The 14,651-nt window shown below is 37.4% G+C and overlaps 1 pseudogene; it reads right to left on the reverse strand.

The window, feature by feature from the left end:
• Positions 1 to 9,809: 9,809 nt before the first annotated feature.
• On the reverse strand, positions 9,810 to 9,928 carry LOC118603562 (annotated as a pseudogene).
• Positions 9,929 to 14,651: the final 4,723 nt, after the last annotated feature.

A 14,651-nucleotide genomic window follows, 5' to 3' on the forward strand; every position in this document is an offset into this window, starting at 1 on the left:
CTGAATTATTGTTGTTGGGGGTGCTGGGTACAGTGATAGACATCTTATTTGGCCATCTTGCTGATATCTTTATTCTTTAAAACTCTTGATTCTGCCTCCTTTGATCTGGCAAACCAGTGTACTTAATCATATAGTTGTTTTCACTATCACGAGGATATTTTCAATTATTAACCACTAATTCTTTGGATATAATCCTGAAACCAGTAGTGAACAGTGTGGCTTTTGACCACAGGAATTTCCGAAGTTAGTCACAGCAACACATTAGTTTCACTTCGAGGCTATTATTTCCCACTCCAATTTATCTAGCCATTTTGTCTAGCAAAGTCAATCTTAGACTCTTCAAAGACATCAAATAACCATATTACAGCATTCTAACAATAAAGTGCCAAGAAAGAAGTACTACAAATTTGTATACAAATGTTTCTCAATACAGAGTAGAAGATAAAGTTCGAAACATAAATCTCTTTACAGGTTAAATTCCAATGACTTTAAAGTTTAAAGGAATTAAATTTTGAAATCAAGTTCTCTGGCATTTATCCTTTCTTCTCCAAGTTCGTAGTCATCTTAATTTCAGCCAGAGTGATGACCCATGCCTGACTGGAGCTAGGATTCCTTCAGTAGCTTATGTCCAGATGGTCTTCTTCTAGAATGACTATGGGTCCTCAGAACCTTAAAAGTGAAATTTGTTCCATACCATATCTCTGATGAACATCCCTTTAGAGAAATTTAAGAGATAATAGGACATATATGATCATCACAGCACTGGCCTGCACCCAGAAAATTTTGAAGACGATCTAATTCCAAGCCCCTATAATTCGAATGTTGTCTAAAATTATGTACTTAGTGTCACCAAGGATAACTATAAGGACTTGGTAGAATCTATATGGAGGAGGGAAGATGGAGAATATAAGTTTTTGTTTCAGTTTAGAGAAAATAATGCCAGTCATCTGGTGCCTTGCCTAAAATCTATGACCTGTGTCATATAAACTTAGCTGGGAAGTTAATGTTGATATTACTAATTTACTGTATGAGAGGGGCTAAAAGCAGTGAATCAAACCATCTCCCCTCTTACGTGCAACATTGGAAGCCCTGCTGCTTTGTTGCAAATTTAGAAAAAGGCAGCTCCTGTCATATAGTAGGTGCTTTTCTGTCTCTATGGTACTGAAATGAGTATGAACTTATATCTTGGGCCATAGCATCAGTACATCCCTATGTGCAAATATTTTCACACCTGTCCCACTATGGCCTCAAGGTGTGAAATTGCTCAGGCCTAAAAACTCTCCTCCTAGAGAAGAGAGGGCTTCTTCTTCCAATGAAATGAACCAATCTTGATCCACATTTTCTGAGCCCTCATCATTTGACCGAAGTCCCTGTAGCCTATATTTTGCTAATCATGGTGCTTTGGCTGGTGCCTTTGTGGAAGCCTTCCTGCCTCACCCTCTGTCTTTGCTGAACCTGAGACCTAAAACTTTTTTTTGAGGAACTGAGTCTGTGCCTATCCTGGGCCTGAAGGTGATACCTTTCCTAAGAAGTCTGACATCTTTACTGAGGTCCACAGCTTGTGCCTTTGCTGAGCACTTGCTTTTGCTTAAAAGCAGCAGGCCAATGCTTATTTCCTTAAGGCAGAGCACATTTAGTTGCCCCTATGAAAAAAGTAAGCCACTTGCCTGAGGACAAAGCTGCCTTATGGTGTAATGTCCCCGAATGGACAAAATCTCACTTATAATTGCCTAAAGCCTAATGTCATCTGCCCTGGTTAAAAGAGGTAGAAGTTAACCAAACAACTATAAAAACCAGCTGCATTGTTTCCTGTAGGCCACCAGGAAGTCATGGGCCTTGACCATATCAAAATGCTCAGTCACTTTACATATATTATGTCCCAAACCAAATTTCACTATCTATTTTCCAATTATCCTGGCCACTACACTATATTACAACACTACTTTATGTTAAATTTCTCTCTCCCACCCTTCCTCATAGGGCTAGAGCCTGACACTATAAAACTAAAACAGAATATGGAAAGGAAATGGACAGGAACTGAAAACATGGACTCCACTCCTCTTCTAAATTCAGTAATTATTTAAGAAGAAGAGTATGGAAAAAGACCAGGAGTGTTAGAATCGTCCTGTTCTTGTGCAAGGCAATAGCCAGAGTAGAAAATTATCATTCTCCCCTTAAAACAGTCATGCCTTTATCAATCACAGTGATCCCCAATTTTTTTTTATTGTGACATACTAATGGATGATATTTACCCGAGATCACACTTCCAGAAATTGAACAATATTTGTGGTACAGTTACAACGGGCTGTGGGTTATGCATGCTTCCTGATGTTCTAGTCCAGTGGTTCTCAATTGGAGGTGACTGTGCCCCCCCCCCCCAAAAAATTGTCAGGTTTTGGAGACAGTTTTGGTTTTCACAACCTAAGGAGGATGCTAGTGGGTAGAGACCAGTGGTGCTGTCAAATATCCTACATAAACATGGAGCAATTTCACACAATAAAACATTATCTGGCCCAAAATGTTAACAGTGTTGAGGCTGGAAAACTGCACTGGACGTAGCTTTACCTGTTTGTTCCCAAGTCAAGGAAACATATTAGAATAGAAGCGAGTGAAATGCCTGTTAATATGTGGATAACCTTGAAATGTCCCTGAAGTATTTTTTAGTAAAATAAGTCATTTATAAATTTTGGTGTTTCATTCTGCTGTAGCATATGTTTTTGTAATCTAAATTCCCATGTGATTGTAAATAGATGGATGGTGCCATAAAATGTGGAATTAACATTTTTTCGTATGTGATATTTTTTTCCTAGTCCATTAGTATTTTATACCACCAAGTGGCCACAGCAGAATCTAAAAGAAAGGATACGATACTGTCCCAAGGCCTGTTTACTTGATGACTCATTGATTTGAAAATAATAGACCTAATCCTCCATCTCCTTTCTTTAGCCCATTCCAATGCAATGTCATTTTTCCCTTCATAGCCCCTACTATCATGAACAGAAGTCTATTTCCACAGCTCTTGAACATGGAACGATTTTATCATTTGCTTTAGCAAATTGATAGTGGTAGAAGCTATCGTGTGTCAGTTCTAAGCCTAGACCTCCAGAAGTCTTCACAATTCCATTTATTCCCTTGAATCATTGTGACTATTATGGGAACAAGCCTGGACTAACCTACTGAAAAATGAAAATCACTTGAAGCAGAATACAGTTATCTCATCTGAGGTCTTCTTAGATCAGCCAGGTCACTGCCGATCACAGATGTGCTAGTGAGTCCAGCTGAGGTCAGGCAAGCCTGGGCCCGGGTCAGTAAAATCATTCAGCTGAACTGTAGGCCCACTAGAAATAATAAGTGACATGTCTTAAGCTATGGTATTCTGGGTTGGCAGCAACAGCTAACTGATAAACAAGCCTAAACTTCCTCTTCGCTTGTTTTAGCCACATGCTGTATCTCAGAGGTGCTTATTATATAGGTAACTCTTATTTTGGTGTGTTGGGTCTTTATTTCTTAACTCAGCAGTCTCTATTATCGGTTTTCTTTTCTATCAAGTTACCTTTATTTTTTGAGAAGTAAAGTCTTATATTTAATGGTAATATTTATATTAAGAATTTAACGTTCTGTTTTTGCTCATTTTGTTGTAATTTCATCATTTTTGTGTGTTTTTGTTGTATAGATTTTGAGTGGTCTGTCTCACTACAATATTTCCCCTACTCCTATTATTTTAGTACGTGATTTTGCAGAATGTAAAGTTTGTCATTACCACATACATCGTGTTATGGGCCATGAGAATGCTGATATGTATTTTGAGCACCAAATTACTTGTACACTACTCCACAACTGATCGTAAATCATTATCATGCCAAGATGTCAGGTTAGAGCTCTTGCTGAGAGATCAGGGACACATCCAAACTGAGGAATCTGTGGATACATTTATTTCTGTTTTGGATGTGCGTTTACATGTGAGAGTTTGTATGCATTTGTGTAGTACCTGTGTACATGGATGGGAAATTCTGAGGATTACTATTTTGTTACAGGTGTTATCACACTAGTATTTTCCCAGGCTGTTGTGTGCTATTTATATCAAATCATTCTTAACAAGTATAATAATAAACACTGTCACTTACAAATAGCTCAATATTTTATTAAGTGCTTTTGTACTAATAGCCTCATCTTAATCCTCATAGCAGCCCTGAGAAATAGGTACTATTTTGAATTCCATTTTATAGATGAAAAAAACAAAAAACAGAAAACAATTGTGGATGGCTTTAGAGCTCCAGATAGTGCATGACAAAGCAGGAATTAAAAGCAAAAACAAAAACAAAAAATAACTGCTAAAAATTTCCTACTTCTTTATTCCAAAGTAAAGGAATCATCATTCTGACTCGCACTTGCTCAAGGAAAGGGCAGAACAAGTATTTTTAGATCTTTTACTAGATTACAAGAGAGAGGGAACTGATGACCAATGAGAAATTATTCAGCTCTGAGGAAGCTTAGATGAGGATAACAATGGAAGCCTTGTGTGGTAGGCAAACTCAAAAGATACTCAAGATTCCATTCCCCTGGTTATTCAATTGAACACTAATCTAATCACCAATGTGGAGAGATTTGGAAGATGTAATTAAAGCTACAAGCCTTAAAATAGAAAGACTATCCTAAATTATTTGAGCCCTCAAAATTAATGAAATTTCTCTTGCTAGAGTCATAGAGGTGTGGCAGAAGAGGAAGGGACAGGAAAGGTGAAGCTGAGAGATTTAAAGAGTGGAAAGGAGTCAACCCATTATTGCTGATTTTGAAAGGGGGCCACATGCAAAGTAAATGACCTCTAAAAGCTAATAATGACTTCTGGGCAACAGCAAGCAAGGAGGTAGGGACCATGGTCCTACAACCACGTGAAACAAATTTTCCAATCTGAGTGAGTTTGATAATGGATTATTCTCTAGAGCCACTATTAATGAGCTCACGTTGATTTTGAATTCGTAGGACCCAGAGTAGAAAAATCAACTGAGCTCACCCAGACTTCTGACTTACAGAACTGTGAGATAATAATTGGGCTTTGTTTTAAGCCACTGTTTATAGTAATTTGTCATAGCAGCAAGAGAAAACTAATGCAATTTACAAGAGATACGGATATGCTGAGCAACTTTTCAGTGTATGCTAAAGGACAAGTGAAGACAAGTTTAACTGAGGCTACAATGGAGGGTACCTTTCTTAGAATTAATGTGGCTGCAGAGAATTTAGCCCAAAGAGTGGTCTTATGGCACCAATGAAAATAAGAAGTTGAGATGGGAAAACAGAAAGATACATGGGACGAGTCTATGAAAAGGTTTACGTTTAACTAGACTTCTCTCATGGAAGTTTCACCAATCCTCACACTAAAGGATATTAGTTGTAATCTTAAGGAGTTCTTATACTTTAAGTTCAGAGAGAAGAGGATTGGAGTGGGGATAGGGGATAAATCAATTTACATCTTCATTTTGTAATTTAGTCTTTTTAATAGCCTTGTAGAATGGATAATTATTTAACTCATTTTTACAAGTTAAGGATATAGACACTCATATAGATAACATTCCTGAAGAAAACCAAACAGTCAGGGCTAATATAAAAGTTTTCTGAATTGAAACTTTGTCCTTTTTCCTTTTTACTTGGTCCTCTTTTGTGCTCAGTGTCTAATTTTACACTATATTTTACTAAACCTTAGGTATTCTCAGAAAAAGTCAATGTTTAAATATAAAATAAATAATGCGATATCCAATGCCTCATTTTCTCTTGAAGAGGTAAAGACAATTCCAAATAGTGTAGTATTTGGTCTGTTTTTATTCAATGGTGATTCTCCAACTCAGCAGCAATACTCCTACTCCTGTTGGCCCCTAGGCCTTGTTTCCAGTTTTTCAGTTCCCAGAGCACGGAAACATTATTCTCTTGAGTTGGCTTTAACATAAAAAGGAGGAATTGAATTGTTAGGAGAAAATCATATCCATTTTGACTTGTCTTTGGCTCCAGATTTGGGCCTCAGATGAGTCCACTGAATCCTGATGCTAGGGGATGAATGCCATTAGCCTCCAGAGTGGGTTTCGATATGCCAAATGACATGGTTGGTCATTTGAGCAAGTGTGACACTTCTTAGGAAACACTCATACACATCCACATGTTCTGCAGTCAACAGCAGCTCAGAACACTTCTGTTAATCACTTTATCTCCCCATAGTGTGCATTATACAATCTCCTCTGAAACAATATTTTTAAGGAACATTCACTGGGGTCCCCAGGTCCTGAACTTAGTCCTCAAAAAACTTCAAATTATCAGACAAGATGAACCTCCACTAGGTCTCAACAGCTCTAGCTCTAGCTGGGATTAAAGTGCTCTCTGCATGATTGCTTCAGCTGTTCTGGTTGAAAAGAAGACCAGGACAGCTAGGGCCATTAGATTTTGGATGAGGCAGAGGAGGGTCAGATGTGCTTGGAAATTTGATTTTTTTTTTCTCATAGCTACAGCATAGAAAGAGACATTGAGATTGAATTGGGAAGGTGAGCTTAAAGTTGACTCTACCAGCCTTCAGTATGAAATGACTAGCATCTCTGATTTGTAATGTATATGTCTTCATTCATTTCCTTGGAACTTTGTGTCTTAACACTAGCAATGTCTCCCATTAACTGAGTCCATCTCCACATGCCATCTTTAGTTCTTACAACATGTCTGCAAGACACTACTATGCAACAAATGGGCAAAACCAAAGCATAAAGAAGTCCAGGTATATTTAGGCTGGTCTGGTTTAATTTCTCTTTTGAGAAATAATTTAGCACATATACCAGAGGCTCCCCTTTATGAGTAGTGGTCTCTTTATAATAAGCACTAAAGAGCTGTGGTTCTGAAGTTAGTCAGTATGACAAATATGAAAGTATAAAATTCAGATTGAGCAGAACCCAGTTTGGGAGTCAGGCAGATATAAGTTCATGTTACTAATTCGAACACATAATAACTGAGTAACCATAGGAACAAATATCTTTAAACCTCAGTTTCCTCATACATGAGGCAATTTTTAAATTACCTCATAAAGGACCTGTGGGAATTGAGTCCAATATGCGTGTAACACTTAAAACGGTGCCTGGCACACAAATGCTGGCTTTTATCATCATTGTCATCGCCATCACCATTACTTAGTTCTTCCACCTTTTGCTTTCAGTCTTGCCCAGGGCTCCAGCCTTTTGAACTTAAATATCTTAATATCCTAATTAAAGTTCAATTTTTATGATTACCATCCCTGTTTAAGGAGAGGCTGTCAGTGTTAGTAAGATGATGGTCCCTAGACTGGCAATCTCGGCATTACATGTGAGCTTGTTAGAATTACAAATTCTTAGTCTGGGCCAAGACTTCCTTGATCCAAAGGTCTGGGAAAGAAATCTGCATCATAATAAGCTTTTCAGGAGGGTCTAATGCCTACTAAACTCTGAGAAGCACTTTTCTAAGTCATTTATATAGTTTCATGAAAAAGCCCTGAAAATGGAGATAAGATTTGGGTTTAAGTCCTAGATCTTCCACTTACTACTATGTGATCATTGGCAAATTATTTAATTTCTTTTATAATGTGGACCAAGTTCCTTGGAGTGTTATTATTCAGAGTATAGGTTAAACTACATCAATGAAGAAACCCAAAACTACAGTGGTTCATATAAGGATTCATTTATTTCCCTCTGTAATAGCCCACAGGTAGGAGGGTGGTTCAGAGTGAGTTGTCATGTCTGTGCCACAAGGTCATCTAAGGACTCAGGATCCTTCTGCTATGCCTTTCTGCCCTCTCCTAGGACATTGTTTTGTCTGTATGGTTGACTTGGGGTCACTGATACTGTGCAAGGCTTCTTGCCTAGGGGAAAAGAGAGAGAGTAGAGGATAAGTGATTTTTTTACTGAAGAAGTGATGAAAAAGTTGCACATCTTACTACTACTCATATTTCCTTGGTGAGAACCTGGATGTTTGACCAGAGTAGTGGGAAGCTTGGGACCGTGTCTGTAAACTAGGTGACCAGGTGCCTGAACAAATTCAGGAGCCATAAGTATTCTGATTCTAAATATATACTCACAGAAACATAGCAGAATACCAAACACATAAGAAGTACTCCACACTCATGCGAGATGGGGTAGCATGATGTTGACGAGTCAGGCAGACGTGAACATGAATGTAAGTTCTGCTACCTACATAATATGTGACCTTAGGAAGATTATTTCTGCCTTGAGATTCAATTTCCTCATTTTCTAAAATAGGAATTATAGTGCCTTACCTCACTGTGTTGTTTTTAAGATGATGGATGGTTGCCCAATTTAGGTTATCTTCAGTACTGGGTTAGAATTGCATTTTGACTCTTTTAATCACAATGAAACAGGAGATATCCAAAGTTAAAATGTTTCACATGTCATTAATTCCTCATCAAACACAACTTCAAGCAACATGCTGCAATTACTGTACAGCTTTGGCCCTCAGCCTAAAGATAGGAATCTTAATCCTAGAGCCCATTTGATGGTTGGTGGGGCATGCATAACAGAGATCTTGCCAACAGCCTAAAGTACAGCTCTCAGTTCCAAAAGAGGAGGGGTTGTTTCCATTCTTTTATTATAATCTCCAAGGCAGAAATTGTGGGCCAGTGGTGAAATATAATTACAATCCTCTATTGTCTTAGTTGGGGTATAAACTAACAAATTCTTCCCTAATCAATTTACAAAAACAAAAATTTAAAAGCAAATAAGCAGGCTTCCTTAAAAAAGGGACATTAAACAGTATTTGCATATACCGTTTGTTCTGGCAGAGCAGAAATGTAGCTTTGTTTTACAAACAAGAAAAACACACACCCTGTTGAAAAATAATCCCCTTTATTGAAGCTACCTTCATCTGTCTTGACATCAAAAATCCCTTTCGGTACCTTTTTTTTTGGCCAGCAGTTTTCTATGTTTTGCAAGAACAATGTTTTCTGTATTTTCCGGGTTAATAAAGTCAAAGACATCTCTACTCTCTCAGCTCTCTACGTCTTTTCTTCACAAAACACATCAGAGGCTGGGAATAAAAGAATACACTACTCTAAGTAGATCACATTGCTGAGATCTGGCTCATTGGAGTTCATTTTCTGATTACTAAGGAGAGTCTTTAGCAGTGGAAAGAGAGGCATAGGGACTAAAAAGGAAGGTTGGAGGCTTTCTTTCTAACTTGGATATTTCCTGAAACAAGGAGCCTGAGACAAAGGCTTGCATGCAGACACTTTATCTGGGAAGTCATTTTGGAAAATAGGAATGCCGGTCAGGGAGAGAGAAACAGGAAACTGGGTAGAAAGCCAGTACAAAGATGTGTTACGTATTTGTCTCCTGCTGCAGACAAATGAGACTTGGTCCTGTGGGAACTTCTGAGGAAACTTATGACATGAATCTTGGAACTGTTAACCTAATAAAAAGGGGAAGAAATTACATATCAATTCCCAGACTCCCTGGTCAATGTTGGACCCTTAGCTCTTAATTCTCCTGCCCTTTGGTTTCCACACACTCTTCAGGCTATGGTATCTGGAAGAGTGAGAGGCCACAGAGCAGCTGGTCCAGCACTGTACAGAACTGGTACCTGAAACGGAGGCACATGTCGAGGGGGGCCGGAAGGATTTAGGGTGGTGCACAGAGTCTCCAGTACAGATATTTAGAGAACATTTTTGTTCTCTGTCATAATTTTTTATTCTAATCTTTTTCTTTTTTTTTTTATTAGGCAAGGCAACCCTTGGTTGACCTCACAGATTGCAAGGACTTTGTCAGTTTACAATTCCTTATTATTTTTTAAATTTTTTATGCCTACAGCACCTGGTCTTCCTAGGTGGTCTTCCATTCAAGTTCTAACCAAGCCCTACCCTGCTTAGTTTCCGAGATCAGATGGAATTGGGCTTGTTCAGGGTAGCATGGCTGTAGACTTTTATTCTAATCTTATGCTCTGTGTAATTTTATAATAATAGCCAACATTTATCTGCTCTTCTGGACCCTTTTCAAACATGCTCCCATTTTATTCTTTGTAATAATCCTTTTTGATAACTTTGTATTATTTACATTTTACTTATGAGGAGACATGTTGGGAAAAGTTAATAATTTACCTAAGTTCATAAGACGTATACATGCAAGTGATTTTTTTAATCTTTTCATTAATTCAGAAATCCTATTACCCCCACCAGATATTAGGAGTTTTTAAACACCGTTGATCCAGCATTCACTATATTAACAGACGCATAAAACTGAAGTTAAGGTTTTACAAAATAACACGTCCTCTTTTTATATGTTTGCAGTTTGGTATTTTATATTCTGTTCTGTGTGTGTGTGTGTGTGTGTGTGTGTGTGTGTGCGCGCGCGCGCACATGCTGTTTGCTGCCCACTAAATTGATGTCAGGTTGGCGAGGTACAGCTGATACTCACTTTTGACTTCCTTTTCTGCCAAAGTATGATAAAACTTTCCATCTCAAATGAGACTTTTGAGGTTTCAGTGAGATAATGTATATGACACAGTAGGTGCTCAATATATGTTAGCTAAACATTTCCTTATCTACCGCAATACCCCAATATCCCAAATTCATTTCTTCCTGGTGCAATGGGTGAAGTCTATCTCCTGGAGTTTCACTGTTCCACACATAGACCACCCTTCCTGAGCAGATGCTCTTTTTTTATGGCCAGTAGACACTTTCTGAAACCTAGGGATGGCTCTCAGTGCTCACAGTAAACTGAGGGAGGGTTTTCAGTTAAAGGCACAGAAACTTCTTCATAAGGCTGTTGCTTCTCAGGCTTGCACTTATGCTATCTTCTATTCAACACCTTTGTCTTGAGATACGAATGTATGTGAAATATTTTTCTATCATGCCTTAAGGATAAATTAGCCGCTTTCATTTAATGAATCAGCCTGAAAGAGAAGTCTTTATCTGGAACATTTCCAGATTCAAGGCAGAAACAAAGAGGAAATGGAAATCATATGATGAGTCTTTAAGCTCTGGTCATTGCTTCCATCCTCATGCGATTGGTCAGAATTAACATGCTCATGCTCGCTGATGAGTTCAACAAAGTGGATATATAATCCTCTTACAGGGTGGGCGATCAAAGGAAGGGGATCCAAAATGTTTAGCAATCAGTAATGCTAGCTATCTACCTCTAAACCTGATGCACTACACTTCATCTCAAAATTACCAGATGTTCCTGTGTATCTCACTCAGATTGTGCGAACATATACATCAGTCTATCCATTCACATATATACACGTTAAATCAGCAGTCACTAACACACTTTATAAGGTCCCACTGCTGTGACTTTGCTGATATCACTTCCTCTTATTGAAATGTCTTTCTTCTATATTTACCTGTTGAAATTCTGCAGATTGATATGAGAATGTGAATAGAGAATTCAAAATCAAAGAAATATAAATAGCTGAGAAAACTAATCAACCTCACAAATAATAAGATAAAATACTAAAACAAAGAGTTTCTATTTGAGACTTAAAAAATAGACAAAGATTTAAAAAAGAAACATGCAGTGTTGCTTAGGAAGGCATAATACAAATATTTTCATTTACTATCGGTGGGAGTAAATAGTCTATATCCAGACATTTATGGCAATAAATAATGGATATGCTCAAAATTGCATATATAAAGATGAATACTGACGCTTTTCTGAATTCCAGAAATATTCAAAAATTAGAAAGAATCTAAGTGCCTCCCATTACTCTCTAATCCTTACTTTGCTTTTTTTCATACATTTATCACTACCTGATACACATATGCATGCGCACATGTGCACACACATGCACACACACACCCCTTTGCTTATTTACTACTGTCTGCACCAAAGAATCTTAGTGCCACAAAGACAGAGCTTGTCTTGTTCACTATTGTATCTCTAGTCTATAGAACAATGTTGATACATAGTTTGTATGTTTGTTGGATGAATTAACCAATTAATCACTTAGGTTCTGATTAAATTAGAAATAGTTCACCTACATAACAAACAACTTTATTCATATTAAAATCATATTTTTGGAAAATATTTAACATCCTTATGTTATTCTATAAGGACACAGCAGGACAATGGTTTTCTCAAATACATGAGTTTATGATCATTTTTTTTTCCTTTTTAAGATTCATCTGCATTTTCCAGATTCGTATCAGTAAGCACGTACTATAATTACACAAATGTTATCAAAGAGAAAAAAATTCTTGGAGGTCCAGCCAGCTAAAATGCAACCTCCTCCATTCCCTGAGCTCTCCAATATTGGTAACCTTGGCCTCTAAATTCCTGAGGGCACAGTAACTGTGGCAGTTACCTGTGATTACTGATTTGCATGTATTACCAATTTATCTCATTTATCTGTATCTCTCTTGGATCAACATGCTCTGCCTCTGGCGTTCTGTGATTGGTAGGTAGAGAAATACAATGTTCTGAAGAAGGTAGAGGGATAGGAAGATAAAGAGGGAGGAGGAGAGCAGGAGAATGTGGAGGTACCAGGACATCAGAGAGATCAGCAGAAAATCAGAAACAAAGCCCTACTTGGTTCCTTAAAATGACACTAAGAAGGTTTCCACACTCTAAAACAGTGCTACATTTAGCTTCAAAGAAATTTCTTAGAACTTCCTGTTGGCTATATTTGAGGTCATTGATGCCCACTCTAAATGAGTCACATGAATTCCCCGGATGGATAGTTCAAGAGTTTGAGAGATAGTAAAGAGGCTTCTTGTATGCTACAGAAAAGGTTAGGAGGATACAGAAGTAAGAGACAAATAACCACACTGGGAACATGGAATTAAGACTTCAGTTACCAAATGGGCCAATACCCTCCTACCTGTTTTCACTATACATTTCCCTCTCACTTTTAGGAAATGTAACTTGAGTGAGAACTGGAAAAGAAACATAACAGCTGGCATAAAGTTACCTTGACTGACTTTCCAATAAATGTGCCAGAATCAATTATTCAATGGGAACTTCAATAAAGACCCTAGACAAGCTGTACACAGATTTCAAAGATGATGTTACTGCCTGCACTGAGTAATTTTGGAATTATTCTCTGGGATCTACCTCAAAGCCCAGGGTCAGTATTTTCTTTTGTGTGTGTATTTAATTTTTTGAACAGGCCAAAAAAAATCATTCAAAACCATGTTTCGTGAATATAATTGAGCCTAATTACTTTTGACAAAGAAAAGAGGAAATTAGGAAGACTATTTTATTAAGTGTTAAAGAAGGAAGAGAGTTAAAATTCACTTTCCATGATGTTGGATGTTTTCACAAGAGTCCTTCCAGCTAACCTCAAAGAACCCTGTGAGGAAGATATCATTTTCTCTGTTTGACAGATGTAAAAGTTAAGGCTCAGGAAGTTGAGTAACTTGCTGAACACCTCACAGATAAATGGCAGAGCTGGTTTCCAAAGCCCATTATCTTTTTAATGCATCTGCATGCTTAAAGATGAGTCTTTAAGAGAGAATCTATAATACTTCTGATCAAATAAAGTCAACTCCCTAAGGGAGGGGAAAGTCTATACTCTAGTTAGGAGGAGAAAAATGCCTGAATACTTGGGTATATTGCCAGTATATAAAGGGTTATGTTAAACACAATCGGAATAAATGAGAAAATATGGTACCAGTTAATTCAGGTTCCCATCATTCTTTGTGTAACTGGACAAACAACTACTGGTATTGATTTCATCAAATTAAATAATATCTTTGAATGAAAACAAAAATGTTTTACTGCCAAGTCCATAAATGTTAAAATGTTTTAGTTCATCCATATATATAAGTAACTGTCTTATTTTTAACATAAAGAGAGATATGAATGGTTTATTAATTGAAAATCATTTTCTCCCTATCACCACTAAATAAGTGCGGAGCATGTTCTATAGAAGGGACACCATGTTACCAGCTTGCATTGGGTGCCCACCAAATTCAGTCCAGCTCTGACTTGTGTCTTACCCAGTTGGAGTTCCAACATGCTGTTCCTCACCTCTCTGCATTTATCCACTCTCTCCCTCTTTCTGGGAATGCCTTCCTCCATTTTAATGGATTCCTTTCTTATTCAGATAGTGTTACCTTTCCAGGCAACCACCTTGACAATCCCACAAATCTAAATTGAATCAATTGTTTCTTACCTAGGCCCTCAAATCTCAATTTCATTTATTGTTCCTTTGTTGAACAAATAATACGCGAATGAGTGAATATTTGGTTGTATCTATCCTCTTGCATTTAGTATTAGAGCCATCCTATATCTCTTAGGAGACCCAGCCTTTTCCCTTTCTTAAAATATGCAAAATAAATCTTACTTCATAATGCCACAGTGCAAATGCACTATACAAATACATTCATTTCATTAAATGAGAATTACTGTCAAAGACACAGATCTCCTAATCTAGACTTAATGATTCTAAATGCTCAGAAATCTCATCCTCTGACAGTCTCTAAACTATGATTATAAACAATTAGAATGGAATTTATTTATGGCTTGTAATATCTAGAAATATTCTATGTTCCTGTGCATTCTAATTGGCGACTTTTTCTTTGAAACATTCTCTTTAATTGACTCTGGCAGTGGCAAAGACAGATTCAATTAAGGACTCATTCCTTGGAATTAAAAAAAAAAAAAACAACTAGCAACACTGGTGTCAAAAAAGCAAGGTAAATT

The sequence above is a fragment of the Rousettus aegyptiacus genome, unplaced genomic scaffold (assembly GCF_014176215.1).
Source record: "Rousettus aegyptiacus isolate mRouAeg1 unplaced genomic scaffold, mRouAeg1.p scaffold_m13_p_5, whole genome shotgun sequence".
NCBI classification, from domain to species: Eukaryota; Metazoa; Chordata; class Mammalia; order Chiroptera; family Pteropodidae; genus Rousettus; species Rousettus aegyptiacus.